The 13,859-nt window shown below is 40.5% G+C and overlaps 1 protein-coding gene across 5 annotated transcripts in view; it reads right to left on the bottom strand.

Annotated features, from left to right (window-relative positions):
• Nucleotides 1-13,859, bottom strand: part of KLF12 (Kruppel like factor 12) — a 254,581-nt gene that overhangs the window by 239,169 nt on the left and 1,553 nt on the right. The gene's annotated exons all lie outside the window — the stretch shown is intronic.

The following is a 13,859-nucleotide window of genomic DNA, read 5'->3' as shown; positions in this document are numbered from 1 at the left end:
AGAAAAAGAACCAAATCTAAAACAATATGTTGAAATAGTACTTGTTTGTCAAGTAAGAAAAATAATAGAAGAAAATTGTTTAAATCAGCTTTAAGAATGACCAGCTTAATAGACCCTGTAAACAAAACATCAGAGCCACGTGATGTACTCGAAGTCATTTTGTATTTGAGATCATTTGGAAAAAGGAAGGTTATTTGCAAAGCAACAATGAAATAATCTATCTGAAGAGGAAGAAAAAGTAATGTAGAAAAAACACAGAAAAAAACCTATGAATTTCACTTTGATTCATGTGAAGACTTCAAACTTTAACAATAAACAAATGGAATGCCTGTATTAGTATTTCTGAGCTCTTGCAAACTTAAGACAGTACAAAGCAAAAAAGAAACCAACTTTCCTACTTTTCCAAAGTTGTATAAGATTTCAGTTTCCAAATAAACTGGTAAAGGTGTTTCTAAAGTTACATGCCTGAAGAATATTATTTGCCTAAACACCGTTGCTGAAAAGCAAAGAGTCAAGTTTCACCAAAAAAATATGGACTAAAAAACAACACACATCACGCTTCCTCATCTGCTCACATCTACCTGCAAGACACTCCCAAGAACTGTTTAGCATCAAAAATACATAATCAGAATTCCTCAGGATGTTGCAATTGATTCACTCAGAAAAAAAAAAAAACATTTAAACATGTTACACATTCGGTAACAAAATGTATTCTGGTGGCTGAGAATAACAAGAGAAACAACAGCCCTTCAAGAAAGGACCACAACAGATGCCAAACCAAATCCATGGATGGTAAGAAAGATTGATGTTATCCAAGCAAGTTTGCAACCCGCAAGGACCCAGATATGAGAACAACAGACAAAATAAACCTGCAGCTTCTCAACAACTGTAGAAGTAGCAGCAAGACTCTAGATATAGCACCAAAAAATTGAACCCATTAAAAAAAAAGAATCACTTCACATAATGTGTGATTACATTAGCTATACAAACTTCCTTGGCAAGCAGTGAAAGCCAATTCCTGTTTTAAAAAAAAGTCTCCAAATTGTCTGTAGTATGACCAACACCATTCTACAGCTGATGACTGAGATGTTACTAATGGAAAAGATCTTCAGTGGGTAACAACATGCTGCAGTACGAGAAGTCTATGCTGCTTTAAAAGTATATTCAGCAGCAAATAGCTTTCAAAGGATCTCGAATCACTGCTCAGCAGCAGCAGGCTACCTTTATGCCACTTTGAAACGAAACACACATGCACATGAGTTTACTTTTCTTGGACTACTTGTGTCCTTTCTCGCCCTCCCCAACTTGATTTCACAGTTTCTCTCCCTTGCAACCTGCCTTCATCCCTAACAGACTCACAAAGGACCCTACTGCAATGGGAAACAGATGAAAAACAGCAGACACGCTCTCAGAAGATATTGAAGCCATTTCTCAACACAGCAAAACAACCACGAAGAGTCATATGAACGGCAGCCCCTGTCCAGTGTGCAATAACAGGAAAAGGTTCAAGGGAAACTCCTCCTAGACCGCAAGCGAAGTCACTGTCACCTTGAACCTGAGAGAGAATCACAGGATGACTGGGTTTGGAAGGGACCTCAGAGATCATCTACTTCCAACCCCCGTGCCATGGGCAGGGTTGCCAACCACTAGATCAGGCTGCCCAGAAACCCATCAAGCCTGGTCTTGAATGCCTCCAGTTATGAACCAGAAGGACACAAAATGCATGTGACAGCCAACCTTAGCAGAAGAAATGGAGCTGCTTTCCACGTGGCAAGCTGTGAGGTATCACAAGTTTTCCCAAAGGTAATACAATCAGCAGCGAGAAGATGCCACGTGCAGTTCCAGCTGTCTACTGCATTAACTCAGAAAATAATGGGTTACTGCTTTACCACAGTGTTTTCAGGAACTGCTGTAATAAATCTTCAGCAGAATTTCAGGACTCCAGGGACCTGTAACGTGCTATGTGATCTATAACACAAAAATATAAATTAAGGAATGACTGGTTTTTACATTTAGAAATGCGTGCAATGGAAACTAATGCTGCATAAAAAAAAAAAAGCTTGGAAGTAAAAAGATAAAAAGCCTAACAGACACTGGGTGGAGAAAACAAGCAATATTACTGGTGAAGAACAACATGCAACATCTAAAGCTTCCACTTTAATAAAAAATGATATCATTAATAGCATATTAGGATTTTAAGCTAATGACTGTATATGCTTCAGGTTCACATTTCTTCTTATGCCATGTGAAGAGCTGCACTCAGAATACAGAGTTCAAAAGCTCCATGGAGAGCTGTTTACAAGCCTGAAACGCTATTCCTTGTCTGTAAGAGGCTATTTCTTAATAAACTGGTGGTCCATAAAGAGCATAAAAATCATGAATAGTAGTAAGCCCAATAGAGTAAAGTACAAGCCCGCTTCAAGCACTCCACTGGAAGCCTAAATAAAGCTACTGCAGAGTGAAACGAAAGCCAGTTTCCAAGCAGGAGGATCTGGAGCAAAAACTGGAACTGTAACAGATGATGGAAGATCAATTTGATTTCAGAAAGGTGATGTCTCCCCACAGTCCAATCAGTTCTGTAATAGTTTTGTTTGAGACGTGTATAGACTTTGTTTTTACAGTGTATTTCTCTTTCCTTTTTTATAAAACACAGATAAACAAACACTGATTTGAACTTCTCTCAAGAGCAGAACAAGATACAATTTTGGCAAAGAGCCTCAACTGAATGTATTTCTAGTGCTCTTTACCTGGTGAGCTGTTTGTTTTTTTCCCAGACAGCTTGGAGCATTAATAAAATCTTTCCTCTGAACAGCTCCTTTCAGTTTTCCGACCTGCTGCACGAGGCTATATTGCACAATAGTACTTGTTCCTAAACCTGATCCTTCTTACATGAACTACAGTAGTTACAATAACCTGGAGAAAGAAAGTGACAGAGCCAACAAATTTTCTTTTTCTTCCTGGAGAAGGAGGAAGAGACTTAACACTTCCACTTGTACAGTTTTTGATAACGCTGCATCCTACATACTTTTATCTGTCTCCCAGAGAAGCAGAAACAGAGTTATTGCACTGAAGTAAATTATACCTTGGAAAAGCCGGCAAATAAAGAAAGATAAGATGTTTTGGCCTATTTCAAGAAGTTAAGGAAAAGGCTGAGGGGAAAAAAAAAAAAAAAAAAACCACAACAGAAAAGCCTGTCTTTGGTTTGGTTTTCTTACAAAAACAAACTTTTCCATTATCGTATTTTTATGATCAGAATATGCAGAAATTAAGATTTACATATCTCCTTGAGAAGACTGAGAAAATAGAGCAGTACATATGTAAGCATGAAAGCAAGTCTCTAAGAAGTCTGAAATAATTATAGGAAAAAGTCCCAGTTAGTTTGAGTATCAGCAGGACATCAGCAATGAAATTACTGCGAAACAGCTGAACTTCCTGAGATTGAGCCAAACTCAGCAAAACCACCTGACACTCACACTCCCTCTTTTAAAAATGGTATGATTAACTAACAGCAATTATTTGAATTGCATTATTATGTTTGAAATGATCCTGGATAAACACAGTAAGAAAAAATAGTGAACAAGATACAGAAAGGTCTTAAGTAGTACAAAAGAACATAAGCACAGAAAAAAAAAAAAGCACGTGTAGTTCTGTGATACACCTGGACAGTGAGAGCTGTATTTCGTGCTTCAAATAAAATATACGGAGTAGACATATCAGAAAAGGCACTTGAAAAATTGTATGGTGATGTCATTAGATGAGAGAAAGCCAAGCCTTCAAAAAAGTTACTTTCATATGCAGCTTCACAACATGAAAAGATGGGTACTCCTATCTTTCAATGAAGGTTAATACTTCTCGAAAAAGCAGCCTAACAAACAGTACTCCAAAACTTCTACAGTAAAGACAAAGTACAGTAAAGCTAAACAAAACTGAAGTGTAATACGCTAACCAATAAGCAGGTGCGTAAGAGCATCATCTCTTCCACAGCTTATTCAGCTGCGACAGACCACTACCTAGCTCACACAGAAGTTGAAAAAATTTACTAGGAGCTAAAGAAACAATATATGTTTCATTTTTCTTCCAATCTTTTAATATAAATAATATGCTCAAGAATGATACATACTAGTTCTAAAACTCTCAACTACATTTTAAACAGTGAGTTTCATCTACTTCTTCTTTTATTATATTTTCCCATTATTTAATATAAAACTTAGCTTTAACTGCAAATACTTTTTATTAAGATTTTTACAATAACCAGGCATGTTGAAAATAGACATAAATAACACAATGGAAGTGATGATTCCGACAGTTTAGGAGAGTTCCAGTTTCCACCCAAGTATAACTTGAATGAGTCAGTATTAAAACTAAACCATCCAGGAAATAATACATCTCTTGTCACACCACAATTTTAAAAACTCAAAATTAAAACTCAGAAAATTAACTCCACTAATACATACGTATACTTTTATGTATGTATATACACACAGCTGTGTTTTCTCTTTGCTAAAAATGGCATATGTGGTGCGTAAAAACTTCTGCTGATCAGCATGCTGAACATCATTTAGACAACAGACAGCACAGGAAACAAAAAACACATAAGAAGTACAGCATAAAAAAAGGTTAAAACTGATTCTTTAAACAAAGGTCTCCTGCTTCCTACTTTGAAGTAAAGATGATTTTAATCAATTCACCCTTTTCAACAGCTGCAAATTAAAACACTGTTCAATTATGCAAACTCTGGAAACAAAAAGAGAAGGAACTGACAGAAGACTGACTGACCACTCACTTAAGAGGCAGAAGTGCAACAAGGTTAAATGGCTGGAAGCCAAGTATATGGATGAATTCAGGGTACAACTAATGTACAAAGATTAGGGCAATTATAAATACCTGGAACTGCTTACCGAAGAACGTAGGTGATTCTTCATCACATTATATCCTCTGTATTATGATCATGTATTCATAAATGCTCCAACTCCAACAAAGTACGTTGTCTTAATGCAAGTCTAGGTGATATTCTCTTGATGACTCAATTTAAATCGAATTAGCTTATTCTAACAGTCTTATCTGATCTTCAAAATAACAGATCTACAACCTGACTCCACAAAATCATAGGATACTCTGAGATGGAAGGGATCCAAAGGATAACTGAGCCCCACTCCTGATTGCACACAGGACCACTCCAAATTCCACCCCTATGTCCAAGAGAGCTGTCCGAATACACCTCGAGCTCTGGCAGCTTGGGTCCATGACCACTGCCCTGGGGAGCCTGTTCCAATGCCCCAGCACCCTCTGGTGAAGAACCTTTTCCTGACACAGCTCCATGTCGTTATGTAGGCCGCCATGAGGCCTCACCTCAGCCTTCTCTGCTCTGGGCTGAACAAACCAAGGGTCTTCAGCTGCTCCTCAAACATCTTCCTGCTGATAGTTTTATGTCCTTCTTACACTCTGGCACCCAACCCTGCCCCCAGTGCTGGCGGTGAGGCTGCACAGAGCAGAGCCAAGTGGGACAGCCCCTCCCCTCACTCAGTGTCAGCGCTGGGCCTGGTGCACCCCAGGGTATGGTTGGCCCTTTGGGCTGTCAGGGCACACTGCTGGCTCATATTCAGCTTGCCTTCATCCTGAACCCCAAAATCCTTCTCTGTAGGGCTGCTCTCCAGCCCCTCGCCCCCCAGCCTGCACCCAGTGCAGAACCTGACAGTTGTTCTTTTCATGCAGCTAGCAATTGTCCAGCCCTCCCATTTGTCATTCTCCTTGCAAAGCCTCTCTTCTACCAAGCCCATCACAGATATTCCCACAAACTCAGCATGCCTTCAAGTCCAGTCCCCAAATCATTAATGAAAACACTGAAAATAACTGGCCCTAAAACAGAGCCCTCTGCAGAATCCTACTAGTGACTGGCCGTCATCCTAATGTAATACCATTTTATTGTAACCCTTTGAGGCCAACCTGTCTGCCAACTGTTCACCCACTGTATTACGTATTTGTCTAGCTGTATGCTGACATTTTGCCCAGAAGAATTTTGTAAGAAACTGCACCAAAAACTTTGCTGAAATTTAAAAAATTACATCAACCAGCCTTCCTTGTTCTAAGGTGAATAACCTCGTCATAAAAAGGAGATCACATTCACTGTACAGGACTTCTCTTCATGAGTCCTGACCAATAACTGCATTGTCTTTCAGGCATTTGCTAGCTAACTCCCAGAATAATCTCCATATTCTGTCAGGCACCAAAGTGAGGCTGACAGGCCTATTTTTCCCTTCTCACCCCACCAAGTTCTTTCACCAATCAATATATCTTAATTTGACTTCACGCTAAGTTCCTTCTGGTATCTACTTAAATGACAGTACATTCACCATCAGCTGAAAACTTTGAACAGAAACCATCATCATCCGAAACCACCCTTCAGGATGGCAATGAACTTGAAATTCAGCTTCACTCTTCAATTAACAACTTAAACATACACTTTACAAAGTCTTTTTCACTAAATCATTACAGATATAAAATACATATTTACACACCTCTCTTTTGGGGCTATCTGACATGATCTTTAGCTTAGGACACAGTGAATTAAATCCCACTCTTGGTACTGGACTTCACATTTAGGCAGAAGAGCACAGTACAAAGAGAGAGGAAAACCCACACCAGACAGCAAGAACAACAATGTTAGTCTTATAGGAACAAAGCCTAGAAATACACCTAAACCCCCAAGTCAAGAGTTCATTTTTAAGTTGAATGCCTCTAAGTCATTAGTCATACTATGAAGTGGAAGAATGAACCAAATTTGAAAGTTATGGCTAAACGCAAGCCTGTTTATCCAGACAGAATTCCTTACAAGTCTTTGGAACTTACACACTGGTCAGGTCTGGCTTCACTTTTTCTGCGGCATTCACAGTGCAGTTAAGATGCTTTCAGAACATAACTCTTCACACAGTTGCCAATCCTCAAACTCCATAAAAGCTGCAGCTTACTCATTCAGCTTTTAAACCAAGAAGTCTATCATGTCTGACAGAAATTAAAGTTTTAGATTGTATCAAATGATTGCCATAGCACATGCCTCACTTCTTCAGAAATTACTTTTACAGATTTGTTTATACAGATAAAATTTTTCAGTTTCACTGAATTAACTGCAACATTGTATAACATAAGGAGAACATTTCAACAGATAATACTTTCATATTTCTAATTTCTAGCTAATTTTACGTTGTTATTTATTGTATTATAATATAATATACAAGAACATCTCAAATATCTAGCACTAAATCTAGCAACAACATCCACCATCACACCAAACATAGCCCAAAAGACAAGTTTTATGAGCCTGCAGGTTGGGGGGTACACAGGAGCACAAGTAGAAAGATTAAGAAAAAACAGTGGAAAAAAAGAAAATTAAAAATTAAAGAAGCCTTTTCATTACAAGACTGTTCTATTCAGGTCGTCAGTGTAAGGGCTACGACAGAAGAAAAAGGATATTGTCAGTAACAGTATTTTTCACCTGAAGAAGGACAGGGAAACACTGTCACAAGAGGCAGAGGCAGCAACAGCCAAATACACAGGGACAAGAACTGATGGGTGTGAAGGAGCTAATTCTGATTGTAGTCAGCTTAATCACAGAAATAAATTTTCTCCCTTTTTTTGAATTCTTTTTTTTTTTTTTTCCAGAAGAGGAAAAAGATGCGTACACACAAGGAACTGTAGCCATGTTTGACAGGAATGTGAAAGTACAAGCCTTTCTCACTTCTGCTGATGGACTTTGGGTCATGCCCACAAAATGACTTGGGTACCAAACAGCTAAGTTCCTGGTGCTTCTCCCCACTGAAGAAAACCACAGCCTGGTTAAGGGTGCCCCCTCTCACAATGTGTGGTGTTAGTGTGGAAGCCACACAAAAAAAACCAGCACACAGAGCTCAGAACCTCCCTGCCTCGCCACCAGTAAATCCCACAGAGACAGGAATGTTTTCCCAAGGATTTAAGGTGACCAGAGAAGGTCGCCTCTCACTTGTCTTTAAACAAGTACAGTGTGCACACGTATGTGCAAGCTAATCATCTTAGACTCTCTCTGTAGTCATTCAATGAGAGGCTTTTTTTTTTTTTTTTTTAACCTGAAGACAACTTGCAGTATCATGACTTCAGCATGTACCTCAGAAGTAAGGATGAGCAAGGCTCTTCTTTTAAGGAAAGGAATGAGTTTTATTCAAGCCATCCACCAGAACTGTCTTCGAAAAGTGCCTTCAACTGCCATGCACAGACGCGAGACTCCCATCCCTGCCCCTGCCCACATGCTTCTTTACAATCGCAGTGAAAAAGAAATATTGCCTTCTTAAATCCAGCAGCACATAGAAACTAAAGGAGAGCACGTCTCCAGCAAGCATAAAATAAATCTATCTCAAATACAGGCTGAGATGTGAAAAAAAAAATTGTTCTAAATCTAATATTATTTTTCAGTTTGTCCTGTGCTTGTATTTGTTTCATGCAACTATTGATCTTCTCAAAATACAAGGCCCAGAACTATTGATATATATTCTTTAAATATACACTGAAGACATTTTTAGCAAAATGTTGATTTAGCTGAATATAGATCTGGAAAGTAAAACTGAAAACAGCAATACTTTCTGAATTAACAGCCTCCAAATCTATTTTCCAACTAGACTGTTTGCATGCTCTCCCATCAAGAAGGGAAGAAAACCCAACACTACTCATTTTGCAATTTTTTCCTTTCAAAATTCTGCAGGGCACCATCTATAAAAAAAAAAAAATCACTGACCAGATAGAAACTGTGAAAAATCAAGTCATCCTGTAACTTACTGATTTACAGGGACTGGAAAGGAATGATTTTCCCAACCTCTGTTTTTAGGGGGTTTTTCTAAGAAAATCTTTTCATTTCCCACTTAACACAAATTTTCTTGCAACTACAAGATTCCATGAAAAAAAAACTGGAATAGTTCCAACTACTGTCCAACACTTAAAAAGATTTTAGAGCATCATCAGTCATAGCTCTTTACATGCTCTCCTACAGCACTGCCAACTCTTACTCCAAAACTACTCAAAACTCTTTTATGCCAGCACAGCACGCTCAAAATAAAGACAGTCTACATTACTCTGATTTTAAGTCCTGCTCAGATTTCTGTCAAGTGTTACTGCATAATACAGTCATCTTTCCTTTTTTCCCAGGAAGAATTGGCAACTAATATGACTAATTCTAATGAGGATGACCACCTATTATCACATCTGCTATGAAAAGTGCCCTGAATTTTTAGCACATCATCTAAAAATGCCAGTCCCATGGAAAGAAAAAAAAAACTAATAAACAACATTCACAGTAACTGACAACAATCAGTTACTTCTTGAGGTAATAAACTTCTAATACTAGATTATTCTATTTAACAAACAATCATTTCAGCTGAAGTTCTCAGTCTGCTTCTGCAAAGTTTGATATATTCAAGAATACATCAGGTATTTTCGACTATATTAGTAAAGAACTATATTGGTAAAGGAAAAAGTCTAGAAAACAATTCAGAATGTTTTTATTTGGAAGGATTCTCCCTCAGAAATTCACAGAAAGCAATTAATACTTTCCTAATAGAAACTGCTGGGGTAGAGAAAACACCTTTCTCCATGCCGCAGACAGTCTGTTGAGAGCTGAACACCATTACCTAAGTTACAGCCTGCACATGCTCAGGAAGGCTTCCAGAGACTTGCTGGCAAGACATCCAACTCTGCTAGCAGGCCCCGAGCACTCCTCCTGATGGGCCCAGCTCTTTGCAGGCCGGCTGCAGTGACCCAGCCGGAGGGCATCTCCATGTCTCCTGCATTGCAGATGGGGACCTAAGCCTCTAGCAAATAGATGCAATGCCACCACCACCACCAACGGGCTTTTTGGCCAAGGCAGAGAAAAAGAAACCATCCTTAGGTAGTCAGCAGGAGGACTGGTGTTAGCATTCGTAACCTTGTGCTCTTTGCAGCTCTGATCACCGGATAACGCCCACACTAATTAGAAATTGGGATCATTGCTTGCCACCTTACAGAGGGATAACAAAGCAGTTATCCTAACGCGACATCTGACAAAACTGAGACCAGAGCTCAGGTCTCCAACATGATACATCTGATTAATTATCCCCTTTGCTGTGCTGATGTCCAAGGTCATGCATTTGATTGTTCTGTGTTTAAACAAAGACAGCACATTCACCCCACAGACAGGAACAAAGCTGGGGATTTCTGAGTCCCATCATTACTCTGCTATGTAGCAAATACCGTGCCAGCCATTAGCAAAAAGCGTACTTCATTCCTCTTCTGAGGGCTGGTTCACGCAGAGGACAAAAGCTTGCTACTGCTAACCAGACGTGCCTTAACTCAAGTGATGCTGGCTTGCGCTGCAACTCCAAAGCCCGTCAACACCAGCGCTACCAGCAACCCACAGAAGCACAAACACCATGAAGAAATGTCTTTCTTGCGTTCCACAGGGTAAAAAAGTATCTATGAATAAACAAACCAAGAGATTGCAAAAATAAAAATCCAGACATTGTTAGGATTGCATTCAGAGGAAATGTCAAGCTACAACAGTCTTGGTAAACTTTATTCATTAATCTCGAATCACATGATTTCCCTTGAATCTTACACATGCAATTTTACTTCTGATATACCTCAGCTTTTGCACCCTCAACTTTGTAGTTTTTCATTAAAGTTAAAAATAACAAGAATAACCACAGTCAGCAAGCCATCACCTAGGCAAGTCCTACCCTTGCACCTGCAGATGAACAGACTCCTCTGACAGAGGAGTTGAAGCACACAGCTGTGGAGATGTGCATGCTCAGTAGGATGCATCACGACTGGAGGGTAAGGGAGCTCCCTCAAGGGGAGGAAGAGTCAGCACATCGGGGTCCAGCAATGGATGTGCTTTGCACAGAGGCCACAGGGGCTGCTACAAGCAGAGGCCTGTTATGGCTTCAGACACCTCAACGCAGTCACACTGCAAACAGCGAAGCGGGAGGACAGCTCCTCTTAGATCAGCACACAAGTTTACCCATCAGCCCGTGCTGTGCCACCTGCAATCTTTGAAGGCACTTCACATGAGTTCATGCATTCAGTTCTGAGCCAGGTTTTACCGTGTATTTCAGCTGAACAACGCTGGAATGGCTCATGCCACCACCTCTGCCAAAAAAGGCAGGAAATGAAAGAGAAACAGCTACATGAGCCAGGCACAGCTATAATGTCAAATGCCTTCTTCAATTCAAATCACATTATTTTGCAAGACACAAAAAACAAAACAGATCTATATTATACTTTGACTGTGGTAGTCATTTTGACTACTAAAGTCTAAATTACTTATTCTGAAAAATACCAACAGGCATTGCATTGAAACCAAGACAGGAAAATCCACACAAGCTCAACGCTATATACAGCACAGACCTACTCACTTCTTGGCAAAGCCACATTGATTTTTTCCTTCCATCTCTCAGCGTTTTTTTTGTTTGTTTGTTTTAAGAACTCCCTGCCACCAAACAATAAATAGAGCTGATTAAAGAACAGTTGTCTATCTTTGCATTATAGTTATTGCTTGGGACCAAAGACAAAAGCGCAGATTCAAAGCCAACTCCAACCAATCACACCAAATCTCAACGAAGTATGAGAAAGTTCACACCTTTCAGGGCTCCAAATCTAAGCAGACCTACACAGAAAACAGCTTCGAAATGCAAACACAACAGCACCAGCACGGTTTTAGTGTAAACTAAAAGAGATCACACAACTTTCCTCACATAGGTCCAATTCTACCCACTACCGCAACTGGGCTACATATACAGTTGGTCTCATCTAGTGCTTTAGTCAACTTTGTCTACAGTGCTGTACGCCCAGCTAGAAACTCCCCAGCAACACTTCATCTGCAAATATAGCTCTTGTTGCTCATTAATTTGCACGTTTAGGACTTACAAATCCATTTAGCTGAAACAGGTCTGTCTGAAGATCAACATAGCAAGGTTGCACAGAGCTTCTGATTGACAAACACTGTTAAAGTGTCTTCTGTACTACAGCATAAAAGCATTTTGCTTTTCTAGCATGTATTTCATTAAAAAAATAATCTTTTTCACCGCATAGAGAACGTCATCATTTCACGCTTTTACATTTGCACCTTCAAGACTCAAATATTTGTCTTACGGCAGAGCTATTCCCTGCACAATAGTAAAGGAAAAGCTGCACTTTGACTGCTTAATACTTTTCTTAAATCTCACTTTGAGCCATCATGCCTCTTCCCATGTTCTCTTCTTAGCTGAGGAAAGTGAGCATGTTTGTGTGTGCAGCTCCTCCTCTTTCAAAGGCGCACAGCTGCAGCTGTAGTAAACAACCACTAGTCAGTCAAGAGCTGAGAAGGTCAAAGTCTCACTGCTGCATCCATCTCAGCTTTTCTAAAATTGAAATTTCCATTTCAAGAAATTAATTTTTTCTGCTTCTCTTTGTGTTTAAGTCAAGAAAAGGCAAACCACAACTATGTCCCAACACAATGAATCAAGGCAACTCTTCAGAAACCAAAAATGAAACACTTCAAGAAAAAAATGAGTATTCCTCTGGCATTATTAATGAGATGGTGAATAAGGCATTTGTATTTTCAACCTGAGCAGAACAAAGACCCGGTCAAAACCAATCTTGTACTGACCAGATCTGTTATCCAATGCAAAGAATGTTCACTTCTTCAGGAAACAAGCAAGGAGGTCAGCCATCCCAAAGACCCGCCCAGCTTCAAGATGATCCAGCAGCCCTAAGGAAGAAGGCTGCCACACCACAGCACTGGGAAGGCGGAGTCAGCAGGCTCTGCTTACCCAGCGATTAGACACAGCAACACACCTTCCCTCCAGCTGATAAACTCTCTGGGCGGGTAGATGCCCATCCTTAAAGCTCCACAACAGGACGCCCTTCTTAGTGCTAAAACACACAATGAATTTCACAGGATTTCAGCTTCATTTAAGTGTGGTCAAGTGCGCCCTGAACACCTGGGAGAGACTTTTTGCCCAAATAGTGTGGTCTGTATTTCTACTTAATTACAGTGGGTACAGTCACGCACTGCATAGGTCTGCAACTCAAGAACAGAAGGACTGACTCCTACCACTGGGGTTTGCAGCCTAAGCCATGGCACAAGAACTGGTTTGATGCTGCAGTATCTAAATCTCACTTCAGAAGCGAAGCTCAGCTCACACACACTCAGATCTGGCTAATCCCAACAGGCAGAGGGCTCCATGGTTATTAGCCAGTCCCGCAATCTCAAAAGTTTATTTTTACAAGTTGTTACAAATATTCTTCCGGCCTCCTTTGGGATCTCAGAGGCCTTTTCAGCAAGGGCTCTTCTAGAGGAACAACGAGTAGGCAGCCTGGAAATGCCACCACAAGAAAGTATTGCGGAAGAAAAAGAATAAAATAGAAATTAAAACAAAAAACACCCTCATCTCCCATTCCCCTTCTTCACACGTCTTCACACGTCCACTTCGTTATCAGCGGCAGAAACCAAAGAGCACCTCCCAAATCCCTCCAGCCCCTCCAGCAGGCAACACAATCATTCCTCAAATGCCCCGCAGCGCTTCTCCCCGCAGCCAAGCGCTGGCGGATGGCAGGGAAAAGATGATTTCTTCCACAGCCCCCTTTAAATGCCATGCACTACTCCACGAATCGAGGAGCTAAAAGAAAGAAAAAAAGCAAAAAAAAAAAACAAACCCGGACCACCTCGTCCTCTGGCCACCCCCACCGCCTGGTTCCAGAGATACGCGGGGGGCGGGGAGCGGGAGCAGCCCGGGCACTGCGGCCGGCGGCACGGTGATGTCATCCGCCAGGCTCAGCCCGGGGACCCGCAGCGGCTGCCACCGACCGACGGAGCCGGGGGCGGC

The sequence above is a fragment of the Numida meleagris genome, chromosome 1, assembly GCF_002078875.1.
Source record: "Numida meleagris isolate 19003 breed g44 Domestic line chromosome 1, NumMel1.0, whole genome shotgun sequence".
Taxonomy (NCBI): Eukaryota; Metazoa; Chordata; class Aves; order Galliformes; family Numididae; genus Numida; species Numida meleagris.
The sequence above is the reverse complement of the archived record's forward strand: the minus strand, read 5'-3'. Positions and strand labels throughout refer to the sequence as shown.